The sequence below is a fragment of the Telopea speciosissima genome, chromosome 4, assembly GCF_018873765.1.
Source record: "Telopea speciosissima isolate NSW1024214 ecotype Mountain lineage chromosome 4, Tspe_v1, whole genome shotgun sequence".
Classification (NCBI taxonomy): Eukaryota; Viridiplantae; Streptophyta; class Magnoliopsida; order Proteales; family Proteaceae; genus Telopea; species Telopea speciosissima.
The window spans coordinates 44,857,598-44,885,317 of NC_057919.1; positions in this window are offsets into that span (position 1 = coordinate 44,857,598).

The window sequence follows — 27,720 nt, forward strand, 5'->3', positions numbered from 1 at the left end:
AGACTTTCTTTTGGACTGACCCTTGGATCCCATCTGTTCCTAGATTTACAATCCACCCAAACTCATCCCAAAAAACCTTTTTCGAAAAGATGTGTTTGCTTACAAATAATCTTGCTTGGGAAACCGATCGGATTAGAGCAACTACCCCATCTTTAGTCTCTAACATCATCAATATTCCCATCTTTGATTCTAGTGACAGCTGGTGGTGCACTTTAGCTAAGGATGGCCGTTTTAGCATTAAGCGTGCGACAAATTTTCTTCACTCTTACTTCTCTAATTGTGATTTCTCTACTTTCACTTGGTAGAATTTTTTTTGGAAACTTAAATTGCATCCTATGTTTAAAATGTTTTTCTTGCGTGTATTAAATGCAGGGCTTCCAGTTAAGGATATTATTTTGAAATGGATTCAAATCGACCCTAATTGTGCTCTTTGTGGCTGTAGACACTAAAATTTGCCACCAACCCTGGCAATGATGACAATGGGACACGGATGAGGAACATTGCACCATTTCCCCTTGAAAAGCCTAAGAAAACAAGGCCCACAAACCCAGACATACCCAAAAACACCAAGGAAGCCCATTTAAGGCTAAAAAGTAGGAGGAATGGCCCACACTGTCCACGGCGCTGTGATCAGTCCCCCACGGCCTCATGGAGGCCTCCCTTGACAGCATGGCAAAATATCACGTAGCCGCGGGTGGCTGCGACGTCAGCCTGCTGACATCGTCCACGGCGCCATGGACAAGTCCTCCACAACGCCGTGGAGGACCTATTCGACGCCGTAGGAAGTGGGACACCCCCTATAAATAGGAGGGTCCCCCTCCCCTCATTTCATGGATTCCAAGGGTAGGGAGACCCTCTCAGCCTGTTTCTAACCCCTTTTGTCCTCATTCCCCCTCTTGTGAGTGTCTATCCAAGCAAGATTCCTGAGTTGTGGGTAGATCCATCGATCACCCGTTCGAGTGAAGAACAATCCCGTCCTAGTAAAATTGTTATTCCGTCTGCATACGGATTACGAAACTTTCTTTTATAGTCATTATTCTGTCTGTTTACAAATAACGAAAGACACATCCAGAGAACCGTTACTCTGTCCAAAGAATCAGTGTTGACCCAACCGTTTCTAGTTGAAAAAAGAACTGGCCCAGCATACGGAGAGCCAGTTAATCTACTCACCAAGGATGGAAGGCCCTAGTATGCGCTGATAGTTGATTATATCAAAGAAAGGAAGTACCCTGAATACTTCACAGAAGGGAAGAAAAGGCATCTGCAAAAACATGCCGCTCAATTCATTCTCCAAGGAAACCTGCTGTATAAAAGGTCTTATGATGGCATTCAACTGCTGTGCGTAGATGAGGAACAAGCTCAGACCATTATGGAAGAAATTCACCAAGGGATCTATGGACCACATATGAATGGGAAAATGTTCGCCAAGAAGATCCTCAGGATGGGGTATTATTGGGCAACAATGGAAGCTGACTATGCCACTTTCGTCAAGAGATGCCACCAATGTCAGATATTTGCCAATATTATACACATTCCTCCTACAGAGTTGCATTCGCTAAATGCCCCATGGTCATTTTCTACTTGGGGAATCGACGTGATTGGGAAGATAACTCCAAAGGCTTCCAATGGTCATGAGTTCGTATTAGTCGCCATCGACTATTTTACAAAGTGGGTGGAGGCTCAATCTTATGCGGTCCTAACCACTGCTAAGGTAGTAAAGTTCATAAAAGAAAATATCATCTATAGATATGGTGTACCTCAACAACTGATCTCGGATCAAGGCTTGCATTTCCGAGGGAAGGTGGAAGAGCTTTGTACCAAATTTGGCATAAAAAGGCGTAAGTCCATTACCTATAGGCCTCAAACCAATGGAGTAGTGGAAGCAGGTAACAAAAAAGTAAAAGTCATATTGCAGAAGATGGTAGATGTACACAATGACTGGGCTGAGAAGCTCCCATTAGCTTTATAGGCTTACCGGACATCATTTCGGACCTCAACTGGGGCAACTCCGTATTCTCTAGTATATGGGGTAGAGGTCATTTTACCTGTGAAAATTTAGGTTCCTTCCCTTCGAGTACTGTTTAACAGTCAGCTACCGAAAGGAGAATAGATTAGGTCTAGATATGAAGAACTCAATCTCTTGGATGACAGAATGAAAGCCATGGATAACCTTAAGAAATATCAGCAAAGGATGGCAAGAGCATTCAACAAAGGAGTACGCCCTCAGAATATTGAGGAGGGAGATTTGGTTTTGAGAGAGCAAAGGGCCCCGATACATGACCCAAGAGGAAAATTTTGACCCAATTGGAGTGTTCCTTACAGGGTAAAATCAATATTGCCAGGCAAAGCAGTACATCTCACCGACCTTGACGGAGAGGATCTTCGAGGATTGGTCAACATGGATCAACTAAAGAAATACTTCGTCTAAACTCTTTGATCAACTTGAACTACGTTCAACCTGATTCCTCTCGAGGGATACGTAGGCAATTCAGCATGTTCGAGTGCGGTTTCAAAAAAAAAAACAAAAAAGAAGAGGGCATTGTGTTAGTCCATTCCGTAACCCTGCCAACCGGCATCCCCTTTAGATATGGTAAATCTTGCCATTTGTCCTTCAAGATCTGTTCTTTCGACTTATAGTCTACCTAGGGTTGCTAGGGGCTGGCTATAAACTGAAGACTTGCTAAATGTCCTGGGCACTAACAGGATCCTTGATACAGGTATTATGCGAGGACCAAAGATAGAAGGGTTAGATGAACAATTACATCAATGGACCCTCCATATGTATGTGGATGGTCCCACGTTGCTAGACGACCTCAAGTTACCAATACTTGAGAGAATCAAATGTTTTAAGCTTCATCATGATCTACTCCGAGAAGCACCTAAATGTTGGGATCCTCAGTTACATATCTTCCATTTTGGAAAAGTCAAGATAGCCCCAACTATTGAAGAATTTTGGGCTTGCATGTTGACATGTCCTCAAGGAAAATTGTTCCTCCCAGTTATGCAAAAGGAACAACTTTTCAAAACTCTGGAAGATTTCTTCATCGTGGACAAAAGAGAGATAAAACAGATTCTCAATTATGGCAAAGTGGATGCGTTGAAGGTAGTGAAAATCTACAGCAACAACAAAGTTGAAGAAGAAGGTCGGATTCAATGCAGAAAATGAGCATACCTCTTTTGTATGATTGGAAAATACCTACTGGTAACTCTTAGAAAAAGCATGTCTCCGATGATTACGGAAGTTGTTAAGCAACTGGAAAAAGGATGCAACATCGTTCCTACAGTATTGGTGGAGACTTTCAAAGGATTCGATATCATGTGCCATTCTCAAAAATATGGAATAGATTTCTTTTATGGGTCTTCAGCAGTTTTTCAGGTGTGGTTGATAGAAAAGTTAAGATTGGTGGAACCGATCCCGTGTCCTCACCTCCGGCCTATGCACTACCAAGCAAGAAGGGAAACATAGGAATTTCATAAGATCCAAGATTGGAAAGAATACTTGGATAAAAGGAATGCTCAAGAAATCCAGTGGGATTGCCATTGGATGAAGACCAAGATAGAAGTATTAGAGATGCCAGGGTGCAACTACATGGGACTCATAGGTTTGACTCACACCAGTTTTTATGTCCCCTCTTTGGTGTCTCCAAAACAGGAACAATTTAAGTTGAAGAATTTTAGAGCTCCAGAGGCTTTGACTAATGAAGTGGTGATTCTGCAATCAGAAATGTGGTGGAAAAATGTTGTAAACAAGTGATATCAAGTTGATGTTTGGATTATCCTTTCGTTTTCCATGTAATTGAATCAGTTATCAATGAAATCTTGTGCCTCTAAAGAAAAGAGAAATCATTTTGGCATTATAGTACAAATGTATATACATAAAAAAATGTGTACAAAATGGTACAAGCAATCACAATAATTCATTCCAAGAAAAAAAAAATATACACATATATAAAAGAAAATCATGGAAGAAAGTCCTCCACTGAGACACTCTACTCCTCAGTACCACTCCTAGATAACTGTAGGGCCTCAATCTCAGCTCGAGCATGTGCTAACTCGGTCTGATATCTTTCAGAATTAAGCTGATACCTCTCGAATTCCCCCTGGTGGAATGCAGCCTAGGTCCTCTGAAAAAGAAAGAAAATAAACATTGAGCCTAAAAAAAAAAGAAAAAAGGGGAAATATTAAAAAAAAAAAGAAGAGAAGAAGAAACTCACCCAATAATGCATCATGTCCACCCTGGAAATGATGACCTCATCCATGCTGGCCATCATACGCCGCATGTCAGCATACCGAGCAGCGGTCACCTAAAAAAGAAAGAAAGAGAGGGAGTGAGGATTTTCACTTTTCAAACTTAAATAAAATAAAAAGAGAAGATAGAGAGATCATGAGATCTGCTTACTCCATCATATGGAAGTGGAAGGCCTAGGTCGCAGTCTAGAGAGTTGGGAAGTCCCAACTCAATCTCGGGCCGACTCGGCTCAGTATGCCTAACAAACCATGGACGATAGGAAGGGATGTGATCATCCATGTTAGCCAGTCTCAAAGGAGGGACTCCACCAGAAGTCCCTACCTTGAAGTCTGCCCCTACCGTCCGGGAGGCGTGAGAGGACTGCCTCGACCAAAGCTCCCAGGGAAAAGAGGGTGATCACAGAAGAACCAAAATCAAGTCAAGATGATTCAAAAAAAATTAATAAAAAATTAATCAATGATGATAAATGATGAAATCATACCCGAGGGTCCTCAGGGGTGAGAGGGACGCAGACAGTCTCCGTGAAGAGGAAGGCGTAATAATCTATGCTGGCTGAGACCAACTGCATCATCGGCTCGCCAACCCTCTAGTGCTGGATCTCCTCCTGTTCCAAGAGAGATGGAACGTGCATTCGAGCTGGAGGGAGACAAGGAATGAGTCTCGCCTCAGACAGCTACAAGGACACCCGCTCCCCCAAGTAGAAGGAAAACCCCCATGGACCCTTGAAGAGAATCCATTGGGAGCAGAGAGCGGAAGCCCGAGCAAACAGGTCGGGCTCGGGGAGGTACTCCAGAAGATACGGGCGAAGGGAGACCTGCCAAACAAAAAATGAGTAAAATAATTGCAAAATTAAGACTAAGAGAAAGAGATAGAAACTTGAACTTACATCCTCGAGCCGCAGCTCGTTCAGGAGACCCCGAACGGAGGGGAGGTCCTTATGGCGACCGCTCTTCGAAAGGATTCCCTTGGACCATCGCTCGACCCTAGGGAAAGTAACACCCCGGTCCTCTCCAGCCTTGAAGGAGCGAATCCGGAAGCGTAAGATCTCATAACTCCATGTCTGTAAGGAATAAAAGAAACCAATAAGTAAAGTCAGACAGTAATAAGGAAAAGGAATAAATACTTAAAAATAAACAAAAAAGAGAAAGTATAGTGATAGTAAACTCACCCAGATGGCGTAGGAGCACCCGATGAGGTTCGGGGAACCTAGGACTAGGAAGTCCATCATGTAGAGGAGGTGGGTGTAAGCTGAACCTCCCCAATCATACCCTGCCGCGAGGTCGAAGTCCTCAAAAAATCGGCAGAAGGCAAGGTCAGTAACTACCGACCCAATCATGTCACTGAACACGACCTCGGCCAATAGAAAGAGAAGGAAGCACCGGGCCATCTGGTCGTGCTCCACAGAGGATGACTGATCTGTCACCCCCTTTTCCCGCCAAAAATTTCTCATGGTGGAGGTAGAGAGGCCCCTTCTCGTGACATGAATCCCCGTCATACGCTCAAAATATCTATAGCGATCTGAGGACTCCTCCTGGTCTGCAACAGTCAGCACCACAGGGATCCCTCCGAAGGGAAGCCCCATCATCATATAGAAATCGAGAGGTGTGATGGTCACCTCTCCTAATGGCAAGTGGAATGTGTGGATGCTCGGCCACCACCTCTCCACCAACGCCCGAACTGTCAAGCTATCTAGCTCTCGGACGGGGCAGGTAGCAATATGCCCCAACCCAGTCTGCCTCACCCTGAACTGTACCTTGGGGCAAAGCTGTCTGTACCACGCAATTGCCTTCTCCGTGCCGTAATACTTCTTCGGCATCGAGAGGGTCTTACCCTGCAAAAATATAAGAAAATGAAGAAATGATTAGATTTGGATAAATAAAGAGAAAACAAAAATATAAATGATCAAAAGAAAAATAGAAGATAAGGCTAAAATTGCCTAAAATGCTATTTTAGGGTTTTGTCTCATTTTGCGTGCCTAAAAATGCCTGAGTCGATATTTTAGGGTTTTGCCTCCATTTACGTGCCTAAAAATGCCTAAGTCGGTATTTTAGGGTTTTGCCTCGATTTGTATGCCAAAAAAGACACCCAAGCTGGTATCTGATGGCATTGCCTTGATTCACATGCCTAAAAATGCCTAAGTCGGTATTATAGGGGTTCACCTCAATTTACATGCCAAAAAAGACACCCGGGGTGGTATCTGATGGCCTTACCTCGATTCGCATGCCTAAAGTGCCTAAGTGGGTATTTTGGGGTTTTACCTCAATTTGGGTGCCAAAAGATACCCAGGGTGGTATTTGATGGCCTTGTCTCGATTTGCATGCCTAAAATGTCTAAGTCGGTATTTTAGGGTTTTACCTCAATTTACGTGTAAAAAGACATAGGGTGGTATTTGATGGCCTTACCTCGATTCGTGTGCCTAAAATGCCTAAGTTGGTATTTTGGGGTTTTGCCTCGATTTGCATGCCAAAAGATACCCAGGGTGGTGTCCGATGGCTGTCTTGATTTGCCTGCCTAGAAATGGATGAGTCGATATTTTTGGGTTTTGCCTCGATTTACGTGTGTAAAAATGCCTAAGTTGATATTTTAGGGTTTTACCTTGATTTGCATGCCAAAATATACCCAGGTGGTACCTAATGGCCTTGTCTCGATTTGCATGCCTCAAAATGCCTAAGTCGGTATTTTAGGGTTTCACCTCAATTTGTGTGTCAAAAGATACCCGGGATGGTACCTAATAGCCTTATCTCGATTTACGTGCCTAAAATTGCTTGAGTCAGTATTTTAGGGTTTCGCCTCAATTTGCATGCAAAATATACCCAGGGTGGTATCCGATGGCTTTGTCTCGATTTGCATGCCTAAAAATGTTTGAGTCAGAATTTTAGGGTTTCGCTTTGATTTACGTGTCTAAAAATACCTAAGTCGGTATTTTAGGGATTCACCTGGATTTGCATGCCAAAAGATACCCAAGGTGAAATCTGATGGCCTTGTCTCAATTTGCATACCTAGAAATGCCTGAGTCGGTATTTTAGGGTTTTGCTTCGATTTTCTTGCCAAAAGATTCCTAGGATGGTATCCGATGACCTTGTCTCGATTTGCATGCCTAGAAATGCTTGAGTCGGTATTTTAGGGTTTCACCTCAATTTGCATGCCAAAAGATACCCAGGGTGGTATCCGATGGCCTTATCTTGATTTGCGTGCCTAAAAGTGCCTAAATCGATATTTTAAGGTTTTGTCTCGATTTGCATGCCAAAAGATACCCAGGGTGGTATCTGATGACCTGGTCTCGATTCGCGTACCAAAAAATGCCTAAGTCGGTATTTTAGGGTTTCACATCGATTTGCTTACCTCAGGGGGTCATGACAGTAATTAAATGATCCTACTTTGGTATCTAACAATGCAACATTGGAATAAATAAATACAAATAAAAATAGAGTGGATGTACTAACCTCCTATGATTGCCCCGAGGCGGCGCAACAAATGTGTCAGGTAGTATCTCTAAGGGTCGTACCGGATGGATACCAGCCCGCCCGATCGTCTGTATCAGTCGTACCCAGTAGTGGACCATGTGAAGACTGTCGAGGACGCCTACGAAAAGCCATCTCACTCGAAAATAGGAAAAAGACAAAAAAACTGGCAAGATTTAGCAACAAAATAGGGTAAAGAACATAAGGGGGAAGCCCCCTTATTTATAAACTAACAAGGCCGTGACAACGGCGCCGTGGAAAGTCCTCCACAGCGCCATGGAGGACTCACCACGGAGCCGAGGTAAGGCGGTGCCGCCCACTCCAAGGTACCGTGGTGACCCCCACATGGCATCGTGGACCAAAAAAAAAAAAAAAAAAAAAAAAACAAATATATATATGTATATATATATATATATAAAATAAAATGAAATAAATAAATAATAATAATACCTGCATACTTTTGCGCAAGGGCCCTGATTTCCGACACCGCAAGTTTTTGGGTAGAGATGCCCACAAGTTTGATTTCCCTTTCGAGGATTATCAGAACATTTCACCGTGATTAATCGCATGAATTTTTCCTTGGTGGTTTATCAAAGGATTTTATTATAATTAGCCGCCTGTTTGATTCCCTTTTTTTTTTTAGGTTTATCAAAAGATTTCATCACGTGGCTTTTGGCAACTTTGCCGCTCTCGAGCAAAGCGTCAGCAGTACATGCTTTTGGTGACAAAATTATTTAGTCTTTTGTCTTTGCCCTTCGGCTATTGGCACAGGCCTCGGCCAAAGAGGGGCAAACTGTAGACATTGAAATTTTGCCACCACCCCTAGCAATGATGACAACGGGACACGGATGGGCAACATCGCACCATTTCCCCTTTGAAAAGCCCAAGAAAACAAGGCCCACAGGCCTAGACATACCTGAAAACATCAAGGAAGCCCATTTAAGGCTCAAAAAGTAGGAGGAATGGCCCATACTGTCCATGACGCCATGGTCAGTCCCCCACGGCCCCGTGGAGGCCTCCCCTGGCAGCGTGGAAAAAAACCACGCCGCCGCAGGGGACTACGATGTTAGCCTGTTGACGTGGTCCACGGTGCCATGGATAAGTCCTCCACGGCGTCGTGGAGGACCTATCCGGCGCCGTAGGAAGTGGGACACCCCCTATAAATAGGAGGGTGCCCCTCCCCTGATTTCAAGGATTCCAAGGGTAGGGAGACCCTCTCATCCTGTTTCTAACCCCTTTTGTGCTCATTCCCTCTCTTGTGAGTGTCTGTCTGAGCAAGATTCTTGAGTTGTGGGTAGATCCATCGATTACCCATTTGAGTGAAGAACAATCCCATCCTAGTAAATTTGTTATTCCGTCTACATACGGATTACGAAACTTCCTTTTATAGCCATTATTCTGTTTGTTTACAGATAACGAAAGACGCATCCAGAGAATCGTTACTCTGTTCAAAGAACCGGTGTTGACCCTCCCATCCGTCTCCGCTTGAGCCAGGGGACCGCCAAGATTCGAGGAATAGTCGTATAAAGGTACAATTATTGCATTTTTATCGTTACAATGTAGTCTTTCGTGTTTTCTTGTTTTCAATGTACATAGTGTAAATATGAATAGAATGTACATTATATAGCCTTATGTAGTAGAGAGAGAATATTCGCCCCCCACAACATCTATAATGGAAAGACCAGTTTTTGCTGGACAAGATGGGTGCCTAACACCTTCCCATACTTGTAACCTGACCCCTTACCCGAATCTCTGACCAGACCATATGGAATCTCGTAGCCCATTTCCGTTCATAGCGAATAGGGCTACACCTATCGGGTCCTAGGCCCTAACCCTAGGTGGCGGGCGACTCCTCATTTGTTTTAACATGATCTGTACCCCTTGACGATGTGTCAAAATATTACCCCCAAAATAACCGACCAGTAATCTATCACCATAAGGCTGAGGAAACCTCATCATTGGGGACCGCGGTATTTACAGTGGCACTTATAATGAGACCCTCTGGCATATCTTCTTCTCCTGTGATTGGATTAAACATATCTGGGCAGTTGGTCCTTTGGGTTTGAGAACCGAGTCTATTACCCACCCCTCTATGGAACATTTCTGCATATCTACTCTCTTGAATCGAAGGCTTGATAAACCCACCCACTGTTTTTTTTTTTTTTTCTGTTTTCATTATCACTCGCTACTTTATTTGGGATGCTAGAAACAATTGCCTATTTAAGTCAATTAAGCCTAATCCTCTCATGATGTTGAGAAGGTTAGCAATTTGATTGAAGGATCTTAATATTTCCCCCACCCTAATTTCAACCCTAATTGTAAATAACTCTTGAGGAGGACTTGCTTGAATCTTCCATGCGTGATTTACCTATTTTAGAATTTCCTGTTTTGTTATGTGCAGGGTTTGATTCCAGAAACCTAGATTTTTCTGGATGGGGTTTTGGCAATATTTTTAGATGGCAAATTCATTTTTCTCACTGCAGGTTTGATTAAGAACTATTATGTTTTGGAACTGGAGCTGTTTGGGATTACTACCAGGTTAGATTTTACAATCAAGAGAGGTTTGAAGTTGAAAGAAGTTTGGTGCTTCGACAAAATGCTGCTTGGACTTCTTCCAACTCCATCCCAATCTCCATGACCTTATGAACTCCTAACCTATTTTTTTGCAGATCTCGGACAAGTCTAAGGATATTATATTTCAGACTATACCGAACAATCGTTTGTTAACTTGGCTAAAATTTAGGGCTAGCCTTGCTACCAAGAAGGAATTACCGTGTATTTACGAACACTGTACTAATTTGCCATCTCTTTAGTTAATATGATCCTTTTCTTTCTTATAAATTTTTTTTTTTTATATATTTCATTGTCTTAGCATTTAATTGACATGTTAGATAAGGGAATTCATTTGCAACAGTGAATTTCTATTATATGGTTGAATATTCATGATTAGTCTTCAATAAAAGTCGGATTGAGTTTTCTTCAATCCATGGTCAAGAAGGAATTCCTCTACCAATGGTCATCATTGCTCTTGGATAGGTGTTAGAGAACAATGAATGGTATTTTTTATCTCCAAGGAAGGAGTAATAATACATTTACTGTGGATGAAGAAAAATTATTTCGATAAAATTTTACATGGAAAGACAATTTATAGTTGACTAATATTGAGATAAACCGTCCTAGTGGTTGTGCATAGGGATGCTGAGTCATATCCTAGTTGTCAACACCTTACTTTTGCCTTACTTTCCTAGTTTGTTAGGGTTGTAACTTTATTATAAATAAAACTGACCTCTATCATTATTGACAAGACAAATCATTCCCTAAACCTCTAATTTTCTACTTGGTATCAGAGCCCAAAACCCTAAAGGTTTTCTTTTCATTTTTTTTCTCAAATTATTCTTTTCCATCGCCGTCGTCACCCATGGGGCTCCAGCCTCCTCGTCTATCATGGTAGACTAGACCTGAACCATGCCTCACTAACCTTATTAACATCATTGCACCTCTTCACTGTGCCTTCTCCCACCGTTATTATCTTCTTGGAGAATATTCACCATTGTTGCCAGACAGCCACCAGCCGTTATCAGTCCTTTGCTATTGTAGCCGATTCCTCACTGCAACCTCTCTTGGTCCTCGTACCTCACCATGGGGTTTCTCCTCCCTTGTGCTACCGCTGTCTGTTTCTCACCACGCCTCTCTTGGTCGCCATGCCTCACAGCGTGGTCTCCTCCCCTACACTGCTTACCACCGCTTCTTCGCTGTGACTCTCTTGGTCCCTGTACCTCATCACGAGGTCTCCTCCCTTGTGCTGTTGTCGGCACTTCCTCACCATGAACCCCTGGTTTCTGTGCCTCACCATCGGCGTCACTGCGTTCGGGGCTGCCAATGCTTACCCTACCGCAACCTTCCTTGGTGGCCCTCTGAACATTGTGATCTCCTAGATTATCGCGCCTCACCACCATCGACACCGTGACCTCTTTTGTTCGCCTCTTGATCTTACTGTGCCCCCTTGGTCACCCTTGCTTTGATCCCGCCACTGCGACCTCCCTCGCCGTGACCTCCCTTGGTAGCTCTTGGCATAATCTTTCTCGGTCGCCTTCAACCTCGTTGTGACCCTCCTCTGGTGCTGCGCCCTATTATTTTTGTTGTTGGTACTCTCCTCTTGGCGTCTTTCCCTATTTTTTGAACACAATGACTGATGAAATACCAGTGATACCTCCTCTAGAGCAACATACATGCATCCGCTTGATTATTTTGGTCTCCTTAGTGACCATCACATTCTTCAACCTAGCCCTATCAAGTTGAATGTCCAGAATTACCTTACTTGGTCTCGCACTTGTCTTCTAACTATTCGTGGGAACAACTTCTCTGGCCTTATCACATGAGATACTCCCAATCCCATGGATCCTACTACTACTAACACCTGGTTAGCTAATGATGCTTTAGTCATGCCATTCTTGCTCAATTCCATGGAACCTTCTGCCTACAACATGGTTCAAACAAAGGAACATCATCAGACTGTTATGATGCCACTATCTGTTCTAGTGAGATCTGCCTTGCTTACTACACCTTCTACACCACCTGTTGTGGATTCCTCTAAGGTTCCCTCTTCTACATGAGAATTAGTTAAATGTGATTATTGTGGTCACCCTCGTCATACATGAGAATCTTTTTGGAAGTTTCCATGGGTGTCCCAAAGGGGTACGTAATAACATGGCAATGTTCGTTCCCTATCTCATCTCTCTGAGGCTCTTGATAGTACCCCCTGCTGCCTCTACTACGATACCTTTTTCTCAAGATCAGATGGCTTCTATCCAACAATTGGTCTTCTTACTCTTCTCTCGTCTCCGACCTTGCTCAGTCAAGTAATTTCTATGTGTCTTCTACTACATGTCCCTTATTGTTACTTGAATCCGGTGCTACAGACCATATGACTAGTAACTCAGAGGTTTTTTGTACCTATTCTCCTTGTTCTGGTCAGGATAATTTATGTGTTGTCGATAGGTCTATGTCCTTTATCTCGAGTAAAGGTTCAGTTTCTTGTTCCCCCACAATCTCTCTTTTGTTTGCTTTACATGTCCTGTTTGTTTTATATGTCCCAAAAATTACTGTTAATTTACTTTCCATTTATCATTTGACAGTTATTATAAACTGTTCTGTTCACTTCTTCTCTACTCATTGCCTATTGGAAGATCTGGCGACGAGTGCACCGATTGGGTATGGTCGGTTCCGTGATTAGCTTAAATACTTGGAATGTCCACCAACATTGATTTCCCTGCTTCAGCTCATATCCTTCGATCAGATAGTACTCTTACTAAACTCCACCAATGGCATCGTTGTTTGAGACATCCCTCTTTTCACATTTTACATTCTATGTTTTCCAATTTAGTTCAAGTTTGTGGTTTGAAATAACTTCATCGTGATGTGTGTGAATTTGCTAAACACACTAGAACCTTCTATCCCCCTACTGATAATAAAAGTGATTACCCTTTTTCCATTATTCATTATGATATATTGGGTCCTTGAACCGTTGATCGTAATAGTTTCCATTGGTTTATCACTTTTATTGATAATTGCACATGCCTCACATGGATTTATCTTTTCTATAATAAATCTGATGCTTTCCCTTATTTTCAATCCTTCCATGCCATGATTCGAACAATGCCACTGTTTGGGTCCTTTGAAGTGATAATGGGATGGAATACATTGATGGTAGGTTTCAACAGTACCTTAACTCTCACAATATTCTCTCCTAAACCTCTTGTGTTAAGACACTGGAACAAAATGGCATTTCTGAGCGTAAAAATCGTCATCTTCTTGACGTGGCCCATGCATTGATGTTCACTATAGGTGTCCGTAAAACTTGTTGGGGAGATGTTGTTCTCACTGCTGCATACCTTATCAACAGGGTGCCCTATAATGTTCTTAATTTTAAGACATCTCTATCTTTTCTCCAAACCCTACTATTGCTTCCTCCCTGCCTCCTAAAGCTTTTGGGTACGTCTACTTTGCCCATAACTCCTCTCCTTCTCGGTCCAAGTTAGATCCATGTGCTATTTGGTGTATTTTTCTTGGTTACTCGACCTCTCAAAAGGGTTACAAATGTTATCACCCTCCTTCCTGCCGACTTTATGTGACCATGGACGTTACTTTCCATGAGTCTGAACTATACTTCATGTCACCTCTTCACGGGGAGAGTCTTGAGGAAGAGCCTCCTTTAGTTATTGATACACTTTCAATTTAGGGGGAGCAAACTGATGATGGTAAGGGGGAGACATTGGTTCAGCCTACCCAGGATGTGATAACCTACACTTGGAATAGATCCAAGAAAAAGGATAGCATTGGTCCAACCACATCCCACTGTGGTGCCTCCACCAAATTCGCCCTCACCGTTAGGTAATATCTCTCCTGCATCTGATGCATCTGACAGTGTTCCTAATAATATTAACCCTTGCATGATGACTATCCCATTGCTATTCGAAATGTAGTTCACTCTTATACTCAACATTCTATTTCCCATTTTATTTATTAGTAGTTGTTATCACCTTCCTATCGGGCTTTGTTTCCTCATTGTCCTCTATGTCTATTCCACAATATTGGAAATAAGCCATCAAAGATTTGAAGTGAAAGGCTACCATACAAAAATACAGCTTTAAATAAAAATGGTACTTGAGAACTTGTCCTTCACCCTGATGGGAAGAAGTCAGTTGGATGCAAATGGGTTTTTACAGTAAAATAAAGGACAGATGGAACAATTGAGAGATACACGGCACGCTTGGTTGCCTAGGGCTTCACCCAAACCTATGGGATCGATTATCAAGAAACCTTTGTACCTGTAGCAAAGATGAACTCTGTTAGGGCATTGCTCTCATGTGCTGCCAATTTTGGATGGAACCATCAATAGTTGGATGTCAAGAATGCATTTCTTAATGAGGTCCTTGAAGAAGAAATCTACATGGACATACCTCCTAGTTTTGGATCCACATTTACTGCCGGCCGTGTTTGCAAGTTACAAAGTCATTATATGGTGTCAAACAATCTCTTAGGACATGGTTTGGTATCGACAGAGTCAAGCTGATCATACCTTGTTTGTGAAAAGGATTGGTAGTCAGATTACAACCCTCATTATATATGTCGACAATATAGTGATTACTGACAACAATGATGTTGAGATCTCCAATCTAAAATCACTATTGGCAAAGGAGTTTGAGACCAAAGATATAGGACCTCTCTGGTACTTCTTTGGGATTGAAGTTGCAGGATCGAGAACCTTTCCAATGCATTGGAGATCCCAATGAGCCATCTGACAGCTAGGGGTACTGTGTACGCGTCGGGATGCATGTAGGCACACATCCCGGCTAGTGCCTAGCCTTGGATGCTCATTGGGCGCATGCCTCATTGGACAGGATCCAAATTAAAAGTTGCAAGGTCCAACAAAGCTATTTTTATTTCCCAACAAAAGAGTTTGAGACCAAAGATCTAGGACCTCTCAGTAAGACAAGTATATTTGGGTGTAAGCCTACATATTCTCTTATTGAGGTTAACCACTAACATAGCAATGCCATGGATGACCCTGTTGACAGAGAACAGTACCAAAGACTTGTTGGTTGATTGATCTATTATCCCATACTCGGCCTAATATTGCCTATGATGTAGGCATTGTTAGCCGGTTCCTCCATGATCCCCGGACATCTCATCTTGAAGCTGTACACCATATATTGAGGTATTTGAGGTCTTCTCCTGGGAAAGATCGTCTCTTCTTTAATAAAGGGCATTTAAGACTGGAAGCGTTCACTGATGCTGATTGGACTAGATCCATTGATGATCGGAGATCCACCTCTGGATATTGCTCTTCCCTTGGGGGTAACCTTGTCACGTGGTGAAGCAAGAAGAAGTTGGTTGTATCTCGTTCCAATGCTAAAGCTGAGTATCATGCAATGCCACAAGGGATTTGTGAGCTCATGTGGCTCAAGGGATTTTTGAGTGATTTGGGAGTTATCTTTGAAGACCCTATGTGCCTCTATTGTGAAAATAGGGCTGCCATTAGTAGTGCTCACAATCTAGTTCAGCATGATAGAACGAAGCATTTTGAAATCGACAAACACTTCATCAAAGAGAAGCTAACAAGGGATAACATATATTCCATTTGTTAGTTCTGTTAATCAATTAGCTGATGTGTTTACAAAGGGTTTATATTGTAAGGTGTTTCATCCTCTTGTTGGGCATATATGATATCTTTGCACCCACTGGAGGGGAAGTGTTGAGATAATCGTCCTAGGGGTTGTAGATAGGGATGTTGAGTCATATCCTAGTTGTCACTGCCTTACTTTTACCTTACTTTCCTAGTTTGTTAGGGTTGTAACTTTATTATAAATAATACTGACCTCTGTCATTACTGACAAGTTGAATCATGATAAATGAAGTCATATCCAAGTTATAACTTTGTTATAAATAAAACTCTTCTCTATGGATTAGCAAATGTGAATACATGATCAATGGTTATCAACCTAACCATTGGCAAAATATAACTAGAGATGGAAGAGGCCCACATTGAGCATATCTTTTGTCGCCTTGGATGGATCACATAAGGCCTATCCATTTGTGGGTTTTATATCAATACGTGGTTCTTACAACCATATAATATGGACTGCCTAAAATAAATTTTTTATAATGACATCTTATGTAATTATTTTAAGGGGAAAAGATCCCTGCATCGCCCACATCCAAACCACTTTTGCATGCCCTTGCCCATTTTATTGTAGCACCCCCCGTTGAAATTCCCGTATACCCCCCATTGTCAAGATTTCACGTAACATCACTCCTCCAACGCCCAAAACTACACACGGGCGTCGGAGGGAACCCTCTCCCTTATTTTAAATAAAATTTCCATGTAAAATAAATTGCAAACAATGATTGAATATTTTTTTTTTGGATGAATGAAAAATATATTAATGAAGCAAAAAGAATCTTTCCCCCAAAATAAAAGGGGAAAAGAATAAGGAAGAAAATAAGGAGAAAGCTCCACAAAAAAATGAAAGTCTAACCTACAACTTAATCAAGTTGAAGGGAGACCGCCCAAAAAGGAACACAGGACAAAATGAGACACAAACGATCAATCATCTATATATAAAGTTGACTTTCTTCCTATTAGGATTATAGGGGGGAATGGGAGGAATCACCCAACTCTCGCTTTGATTTTTAGAAGCTAAGGAAAGACTCTCCTGATCCAAAAAGGCACCAATAGATCCAACCACTCCTCTACCATTTACATCAAAATCACTATCATCTATACTAGGTGGAGTGGTCACCACGTCCCCATTTGGATTATCAAGGGGCACAGCCTATGCTAGCTTGGGCTGAGAATGCGGGTGAGTTAGGGAAGCTTACAAAAGGCCTCCTAACATGGTGGCCCTCTCAACATCCGTCGAATCAACTTCCAAGACAATTTGAATATTACTGCCTCTCTCTGCAGAGGGTTCTGGGGAAAATGGGGAGCAATCTCTTACATTAATCTCTCTCACACTACTTAAAGTGTTGGACCCCTCCTCAGAAGACTCCAAAATAGCAAAACTATTTGAAGTTAACAATGATTGACTTGAAAGAGCTAGCATGTCACCTGAGAAAGTGCCACTATTCTTAGAAAGCCTGGTTGATTTACTACCCTGAGCTGAATCCGATTTCTTGGATTGGTAGTCACTCACAGCTGCCACTACTTTTGAACCTCTTCCCTTCCTCTTCGGCCACCTAGGGGGAGAGGTAAAATTGGAGTCCAAATTTTGGGAGAGCCCAATAACAGCAGCCGAGAGTGGATCCCCCACAACACAAATCGTCTCAGCTACAGGCGAGCATGGTTGAACCTGATTTATTCCCACCACATCACACCCCAAGTCTTTAAAATTATCTCGAACATGGGCATACCTGTGAGGACAATGACATGGCGGGGGATTGCCATGTGTCCTCCACCTCTTCCCTCTTTGGGGAGAAGAGAGAGAGGGGTGGATTGGAGATGTGATGTATTGGGAGTCGCCACCTAGAGGAGGGTCTAGGACCCATGATGTAAATGTAATGAATCTCATGCTATGCCCTTCTGGGAACAAATGGTCTGTTAGTCTGGCTACGGGTCAAGTTACGGTTCGGGGAAGGTATTAGGCACCCTAGTCTGCCCGGACTTGCCAGTGTTTCTATTGCTAAGCATTATGGAATGAAAAACATGCTTTGACAGTGTATAAAACGTAGGTACAATGCAAGAAAGTAAAATACAAGGAGAGTGAAGGGAACACATACCTGAAAGTTTAACTACAAGGTAAGGGTTAGTATACAGGAAAGTAAAATTAAAGGACTCATAAACCTAAATAACCTAAACATGATTGACTCTAGGCTACGTGTGATGACATGATACATGCATGTACATAAAGAAGTTAATTTAATACATATGCATGGAGAAACATAGGAATGGAGCGAGAAGAAAGAGAAATATGTCAATAATGCATGAGGGAGTCTTAAATTACGGGGGATTGGGATCATGGAAATGCATGCATGAGAGAGATACAATGTCTATAAAAATGGAAAAGGAAGAAGGAATAGTGGGGTGTGATTGCCATTTAGGAAGACGGGATCATTCTCCTCTTAGAGATGCAAAATGCGACATCATATGAAAACAATGAAAATTGAATGAGATGAATGATCGAAGGCCTACCTAATAAAAGGAGATCAAAATAAAGGTGTAGAGGTTTCCCTTATGTAACTCAGGAGATTCGTACTTCGAGAAAGTATCATCGCTTGTTGTGGCTTCTCTTGTCTCTTGTACTTAAGCACTTCGTAGCCAAGCCGAGATTTCTATATTGGTGTTCTCAAATCTTGATGTTGCAAGTAGGATTGTAGTTGTAAAGAGAGTGATGGGTTGAGGCTTCAAATTCTTGAATGGAGGCTAAGTATGGATGGAGGGGTGTCTCAATGCAATATGGGCAAGGAATCACCAAGGGAAGGCTGTGCAATGGCTAAGTAAAGCTCTTGCCCAGAGTATCTAACCCTCCTCAACCTGAGAGGGGGTGTATTTATAGATATAGAGGGGTGTGTGCACTCCCAAATTCGTGTAGGGTTGGTGGAGTTAATCCGGATCGTCCAATGGAGGTGTCTTTACATCGATGGTGGGTGTAAAGTCAAAATAAAGACCAATGGATGAGAGGTAAGTGTTTTATTACCTTATGGAACATTTCTTGGGGCCTAAGGGAGCCAAGATTGAGATTCAAAGTGCCAAAAATAGACTGGGATGCGAAAGGTATCGCAAGGAGCAAAATATGGAAGGTTTGGGTTTCTCGGATTTTTTTATATTCGACATTGAAAGTGCCTGATTCGACATTGAAATGGGGTATAGTCGACATTGAGTGGCTATCGATGAATAGAACTCGACATTGAAGGTTGGCATTTGAGTGTCGATTTTCGTTAGTTGAATGCTGAAGTGAGATAGACAGTCAAAAGGTACTCTTCAATAGTGAGAGAGTGTGGCTCGATGTCGAGGATAAGTGGGTTCGGTGTCGACTTGGGGCTTTTGAGTGTTAAGGTGGATTTCAATGTCAATAGGAAGGCTTGGGTAATTTGGGCGAGGTTTATGGGTTGGGCCAGGCTGGTTCCAAGGGGTCTGGGTCAGGGCTAGCCTTCCCAGGGGTTCTTGGAGGGCTGGGAGGCTCTGGTTTGGGAAAGGACGATCTGTAAACGAATTTGGGCAGTGCACAGTGATGCTACATCCACAAATACACCGGCTCTAGGCCTTGGAGGGTGTTCATCATTGTTACAGGAAACCTCCGGGGGGAAAGACAAAATGACGTATCTATAGAATGCCCCTCTTTGGTTAAGACTATGCACAATCATAGGTTAAAGAAGTGATTTTGTGAACACTTTGTCTTGTCGGATTGAATAAAAACTCGCCAGTGCCTTACTTAGGGACATTGGAGTGTGGGGGATAGAGATGTACATGCGTAGGTGGCTCTATCGGTTGAACTGTAGTGATGCTCGAGTTGCTAATAGTTTGGGCTGCGCTGGCTGGGGTGACGGGACTGGCCGATAGTGCGGGCTCTTTCGTCAGGGTTGTAAACAGTGTTCGCCATTGGTACAGGTGTGCTAGGAAATATTGTCGTTGATAGGGCAAGGGTACTTGTACAGATTGCCGATAGTTTGGGCACTTTGGGGAGTAATCACCATTGAAGTACATGTAGAGAATTGCCAATAGTTTGGGCATTCCTGGGGATTAATTCGTCGTTGATAGGGCATGTTATAGGGGTAATTTTGTGATCACCATAAATGGCTATGCGGTTCTGACCATGGTGAAGGTAGACTGGAAATTTTCCCAATGTAGGGGCGTGCGTGATACACTGATTATAATCCCAAGTTGGTAATTGCCAATTGTGCGGGCGTGATTGGAGATTGGGAATCTTGCTTGATTGCGGGTGTGAGCCACTTGTAAGGTGAGCATTGGCGTGCTAGGGGAGCCAAGTCACTATGGGGGTGGACCCATTTGCTTGAAATTTGAAATTTGGAGGTAAATTGTGCTACTCGACATTGAAGAATGATTCTTCGACAGTGAGAGCCCGCATCGACATCGAGATGCTTTTCTCGACAGGACGTTGATGTCGAGGGGTACCCTGCTCGATGTCGATTCTGGGCGGAATTTACTATTATGAATACAAAGAGTCGCTCTTCTAATCCATTTCTAACTCCTTTCCTTTCGGATTTTAGGGCTCCAGCATGGGATTCCACACTTTTAGGCCGTGTAACCTTATTTGTGGATCAAATCTCACATTCATGGGCTAGAATTAATCATCTCCTTCTCCTTTCTATTTGTATCCGAGTGGAATTGTGAGAAAATCCAAGTTTCCCTTGGATTTCCTTGTTTTCTTGTTTCCTCCTTGCACTTTTGTATTCCTCTTATGTTCTTCTTCACCATGTCTGGTCGAGACAAGGGTAAGAGACCAATGGGGTCTGATAGCACAGCTCCTACCCCAAAAAGGCTGAGGAGTTCGAGTGTCGTGATTCGGGAGAGGGATGACCCAGCTTGCCATCTGGAGTTTAAGCCCAATGAGGATGTCTTGAGCAATTGCGAGGAGTTGTCGAGGGCTCCATGGTATGAGGACTGTCTGCTTAGAGCTGTTTTTTCCTCATTCAATGGACAAGGCTTTGAGTTCGTGGATGGATTCCATGTTGAGAGATGATCATGAAGCCTTGGGGAGAGTGCATCTCCAACCTTTGATGGGTTTGAAGAACATGACGCTCGCATGGGACTTGATTCGAGGTGTTTCTCGCTATTGGATCCCAAAAACTCATGTGTTCCGCTTAGCATGACTGAGGTATGATCAATTTATGAAGAATTTTGTGCATGCTTTCTCTCCCCTTGTCATGGTGCTATGGTACGTCCTCTTCTGAAGGACGACTATTCTAAAGACATGATGTCTTTCTTTGGATTAGAGAGAGGACATCTCCCCCACTTTATGCATGGTCACCGTATTGATGTTCTGACGACTATTCACCTTTTTGCTGGCCAACGTAGGGGTGACCATGGTTTCATGGAGTGTAGGAAGAGGGCTTTCCTGTTTTGTGTAGTTGCTTAATTCCTTCTTTGTTCTAGTGCTCGTGGTGCTTCCCCTGTACTAATGGAGGTTATTAAGCAAATCCAACGAGGGGGTGACATCATTCCTACTATCCTGGTAGACACGATGAGGGGGTTTGATATCTTGAGTGAAAGTCACACTCCTTGTAGTGAGGATTTTGCTGGTAGCCCATACTTGCTGCAGGTATTTCTTTTCCTTTGTGATTTTCTTTCTTCTACCATGCGTTTGGAATTACCCTTGCTTCCATTTGTATGGCAGGTTTGGTTTTATGAGAGGTTGCAGTTTGTGAAGCCAATGAGAGGAGATTTCAAAATCAAACATTATTGTCTCCATTCGATGGTGATGGAGTATCACCAATGGGAGTCTTGGGATTGTGCTTTATCCCGCATTTCTTTTAACGACATCCGTTGGCGATGCTCCTGGTCGGATGTCAATGCACCGATGCTAAATCCTTCTGGATGTAACTATGTGCGCATGATGGGATTGGGTCACACTTATTTCTATATACCCAATCGGCTGTGTCGATAGTATGGACTGACTCAAGATGTGCCTGAGGACTCGATAAATTTTTATCCACCGGAACAATTGGACAAGGAGTTGGCGGGAAGGAATGCAAGTTTATGGCGATCCAAGACAATATTCAAGACTGTGGGAGCTGTTGAAGATGGTGGTATGACTGTAGAGTATGAAGACTGGGTGAAGACTCAAGGAAAGAAGAAAGAGAAAGTTGTAAGGAGGAGATTGACATGGGAGCGAAAGGAGACTTCAAGCTCTTCAAGTTCCAAGCGTTCCAGAGAAGTGGGAGAAGATGATGGTGAGGAGATAGATGACCCCATGGTTTTGAAAGAAAGGATTGCAAAGTTGCAGAAGAAGGTGCAAGACTTAAGTTATTAGGATATTTTAATTGCCAAGAGTAGTGCTTTACTTTGTTTGTTTTGCATTGGTATTTTGTTTTTTTCTCTTTTGAACTTTGATGTGGCTCAGACTTTAAATTTATGATTGAACTTTAACTTAGCTTGAAAGTTTTGATGATTTTTTTTTATGTGACCGGTCCTGATGTTGTTTCACCAAGATGCCTACATACCCTTAAGTTTTAAAGAGATCAGGTGGAACGTATTTCCATTGTTTAGGAAACTTCAGACATTGTACTTCTTGAGCTGATCCATGTTTGTCAGATAAGGGAGCTTGATCCCATCTAGATCCACTACTCGAATTGCTTGGCCAGGTAATATTTCCTTGATCATGTATGGGCCACTCCAATTGGGCCTAAATTTACCTCGTGGATCGTGTATGGGTGCTCGTTGCTCCCTAAGCACCAAATCACCAACGGGTGTGGCACTATTTTCTTGTTGGATGTTTGCATCATCCTTTATGTTGTCCATGGCACGCATCCTTTATTTGTCAATGAGGTTTAGTTCTTGGAATCTAGTTTTGATGATCCATTCTGCTTCTGGAATCCCGCTATCCATTATGACTCTAAAAGAGGGTATCTCCAATTCGATCGGAAGGACCGCTTCCATTCCATAGACTAGTGAGTAGGGTGTTGCCCCAGTCGAAATTCGGATGGATGTTCTGTATGCCCACAGTGCGTAGGGCAATTTTTCTGCCCAATCATTGTGTTTGTTGGCCATTTTCTATATTATCCTCTTGATATTCTTGTTGGCGGCTTCTACTACACCATTAGCTTAAGGTCCGTAAGGTGATGATGTATGCCTTTGAATGTTCATCTTGTCACATAATTTCTTCTGTCAAACCCTGCCCCTGGCTGACTGGAAATTTTGATTGAAGAACAGGAACCCCTGATCAGGCAACCAGGATCACTGTGGAGCATCACCCCAGTGACTTGGATTAATGAAGAAACCCTATGTGGATCATCCTACATGCCTGTTAGTAGGTGGATAGCAGAACCCTGCAATGGTGCAGCTCACAGCCTGATATATAGCTTGGACCCCAGGTAATTTCTCTCCTTCCCAAACAGTGGGACCTACCTATGTGAAAAGTGTGTAAAATATCCTATTTGGCATGTGGGGACAATGCCCTGACCAAGGGTCAAACTCCTGTGTAAGTCCCATTGAATTTCAGCTTGCTGGAATTTTCAGGATGATGGCACTGGGCGATGTAGCAAGGCCCAGTGACATCGCCCAATGGGTGATTCTGAATATTTTATTGAATTTTATTTATGGGGACCACCCAATATGGACATGGGTACCCTCCACTGATAGAAGGAAGTCTGAGGGACCACCTCATACCCTTGGTTCACTGTGGACCCCACCAGTGTGCCCAGAATCAGTTTAAAAACTGATTTTTAAAAGAGGCCTTCACAGGCAAACATGCCTCAGTGAAGGGGGGTCTATAAATAGGAGAGGTCTGAGCTCATTTAGAGCCCTTGGCATATCTGAAATCCGTGGGAGAGAAGAGAGGAAAGAAAGGAGAAAAGAAGGACAGAAAGAAGAGAGGAAAGAAGAGAGAAAAAGGGAGAAGAAGGAGGAGGAAGAAGGAAGTGCTGCCACCCCCATCCAAGGCTGGTCCGAGCTGCTCCTACCCTGCTCAGGTATAAAAAAATACCCCTATATGCCTACTGTCCTCTTTCCTTTCTCTATGGTTGTTGTATTTTGCTTCCTGGGCAGCCTAGAACAACTGGGGTTAGCCTAGACCTGCTTCAGATCTCCCATGCAGACCTTATGCATGGAAGATATGTGATTTTTGTATAAATTTAAAGGGCTGTTGTGCTGTTCCTTGGGCCGAAATCTGGCTGTGCACAGCTACACTGCCAGTTTACCCTATTGCCCTATGATTTGGAACCCTGGGTGCAAGCTAGGGTTGCACAGACCTAACCCTAGGTAATCACAGCCATGAAACCCTGTTTTGCATCCATTTCCAGCCCTGCATGTGGCTGGAATCAAATTCCAAGTGTTGAGAAAACCCTGTGATACTATTCACTGGGCTGTCTGGGCAGCCTCTGGCAGCCTGATGGTAGACCTGATGGATGATCCATTTGGACCCATAGGTAGCTACACAGCACCCTAACATGCGTGGGGTGATGTGAAGCACACTGTCCAAGAAGCCCAACCTTGGGAACTCAGCCCAAATGTCGATTGTAGCCTCTGGGCGATGCACCCAACGCCCAGAGACATCGCCCAGTGAATGAAAAATTTTAGAATTTATGATCTGACTTGGGGGACCTCACCCAATGGCCTTTGGACACTGTGGAAGGTTAGGAAATGACCAAAAAGCCCTTCTCTCCACGTCTGTTTATGATCAAGAAATGCTTTGGAACCCAAGTGGGCCCTGCAAGTGAAAGAAACCCTGCTGTGCTTGGTTCTATAGCACAGACAAGCTGTGGACAGCACTGTGGACTTGATCTGATCTAGGGTCAGGTACAACCATTGAAATGACTATTTTACCCTTTGTGCCACTGACACTAGTTGAGGCACCGAGACATGAGCCTAAGGCCCAGTACAAGCCCTTTGATCCCAAATGAGTACCAACCAAGTACCGAGTCAACCTAGTAAGATTAGGTTAACCCTAGGAGTACCAGTGATAAACTGAAACCCTAATATAATAACTTTTGATTTACATCTAGGAATTGATCCCTGCGCTCGAGGACAACAATCAAACTGCTATTGGAACTGAGTTTGCTAACGAGTATCTAGAACCCAACTCAGTTGAGTGAATAATTCTATTGTGCGTACATGTGTAATTATGATACTATGCCAGCCAATAAAATTTGAATCATATATGTTGTGTTATTTATTTCTGTTCAAACTACTCAAATCACTGCATAATGGCTGTTTGTTCATCAACACTGTGAATTCTATTATGATGATTGTGATTGTTAGACTAGATGTCGTAGTCGGCTTGGAAATGAGGCCTGTGGTAGCCCGTAGAATGGGATGCGGTTGACACCACCACACTCATACGATGCCATATAGACATGGGGCTAGAGTTTCATCACCCGTGCTACGTACCCTTGCCAATAGGGGTTTAGGTGTTGGATGCCTGTGGGGGTGACCATCAGAAAATGAGAAAAGAGAAAAATGAATGAAAGAACACCGAAATGGTGCAAGAATGAAAGAACACCAGAATGGTGATATTGAGCTATATGCCAGGCTATAAGCCAGAAAAGAAAAGAAAAGAGAAAAGAAATGGATTCTCTCATAGGTTAATCACAGAGGGCTGGTCGGGCTAACCTTGGTGACTGATGCGAGAGCTGATTGGTCCTCTCCGACAACTCAATGGGTGTATCACGGGAAGGGGTTAGAAGCCCGCACGAAGGATACATGTATTGGGGATTGTAGTAGCACTAACCTGACTTACTTGTATTGTTAGGTGGCTAATAAATAATCTGGACTTGCACATCATGTAGGATCATTTGAACTGTGTATTGTGATTGCATGTGCATGCATAATTGATGTTATTTGCTCACGAGCTCGGTGGGGCTCACACTCTGTTGTACAATGTTTTTTTTAGATGATTTTGCAGATCGATGCTAGTGTGGCATGGAGGCTTATCTCGAGGAGGAGAATCTTGGTTGTTACGATGATGTTGGTGTGGACCTCGACGGAGGCCATACCGATCCTGCATACTTTCTCGGTGGTCATTGATGAAGACCGTTGAGAAGTGCATGTTTTTTTGTGGGAACTCCTTTTTTGTTTTGCCAGGAGTTTTCCCCGTTCTGACTGTGGATCAGTTGTAGTTTCTTTTTACTTCTTTTTGGGGTTGAGTATGCTCACCCTGTATATGTCTATGGATGTAGTTCTGAACTTATCGGTTTGGTTTCTTTGATTGTGGGTGGAGAGAAATATACAAACTATCTTATGTATATATTATCACCATTTCCCCGTATCACTATGCTTCCTTTCTTTATTGAAATTGTAGTTATCTGCAGCACTCTGATCTTACTTATGGTAATGAGATGAATGTGGTTCCATGATCGTAAGCACAGCTTCTAGATCCGTGGGATTTGGCAGCTTACCGTTATGCAATTCGGGTCACTTACCCAATCCTCCTAGGGGTGGTTTGGGGTGTGACATCTTCACTTCTCCTCTGAAGTGTGACCCTTGATCTAATATGAGCTCGTGAGGGATTCCATATCGGCATATGATATTGTTGCTTATGAACTTGGTGTAGACAACTCATTTTGTCTTTCTCCCCGGAGGTTTCCCGTAACGATGATGAGCACGCTCCAAGGCCTAGAGCTGGCGTATCTATGGATGTAGAGTCAGTGTGCATTGCCTGAATCCGTTTGCCGATCATTCACTATCCCTACCGAAGCCCGAACCAGAAAGCCCTCTAAACTTCTTGGAAAGGCTAGCCCTGACCCAGACCCCTTGGAATCAGCCTGGCCCAGCCCAAAACCTGGCCCCAAATAGTCAAAACCATGCCCATCGATATCTAAACCTACCTCGACACTCAAAGGCCCTGAGTCGACATCGAGCCATGCCCTCCCACTGTCAAACAGTGCATTTCTACTGTCTATCTCACTTCGACATTCAGCCTATGGCACTCGACACCAGATTCATTTCCCTCGATGTCAAATCCTATTCATCGACATCCATTCGATGTTGACTTGGGCATTTTCACTGTCGAATAACTGCTGATCCGAGAAGCCCAAACCTTACATATTTTGCTCCGATTACGATTCCTTTCGTGTCCCAGGTTATTTTTGGCACTTTGGATCTCAATTTTGACTCCCTTAGGCCCCAAGAAACACCCCCAAAGGCAACAAAACACTTGCCATCCATCCATTGGTCTTTACCTTGACTTTACACTTGCCGTCGATGCAAAGACCCCCCATTTGGACAATCCAGATTAACCCAACCATACCTACACGAATTTGGGAGTGCACACACCCCTCTACATCTATAAATACACCCCCACTCACGTTGAAGAGCGTTACACAACCTTTGCATAAGCTGGAGTTGGCCATATACGCCTTGCTTGCTCCCCCTCTTAAGTTTTTGGAGTCCCTTGCCTTAGCCTTGATTTAGCCTTAGTCTATTGTCTCTCCAACACTTAAACACCACAATCCACCATTGAAACCCCCCAACACCAAGACTTGAAGACACCAAGCTGGAAGTTTTGGTGCTCGGTCAATGAAGCATTCAAGTTCAAGAGACAAGAGAAGCCACAATAAATGGTGAAACTTGCTCCTATGTACGAATCTCCTGAGTTACACAAGGGAAACCTCCACATCTCCTTTTTGATCTTTTTCAACTAGGTAGGTATCTCTTTCTTCTTAATCTTATTCGACATACTTTCCCTTTGCGTTTTGTTGTTTTGCATCTTTGGAGGAAAGTGGTCCCACCCCTCTAGGTGACGATCACCTTACTCCCTATTGTTCTTTTGTTTTGTATCATATTCTATCTCATGCATGCTCCTTCACATGATCCCTATCCCTATTCCTATGTTCTCC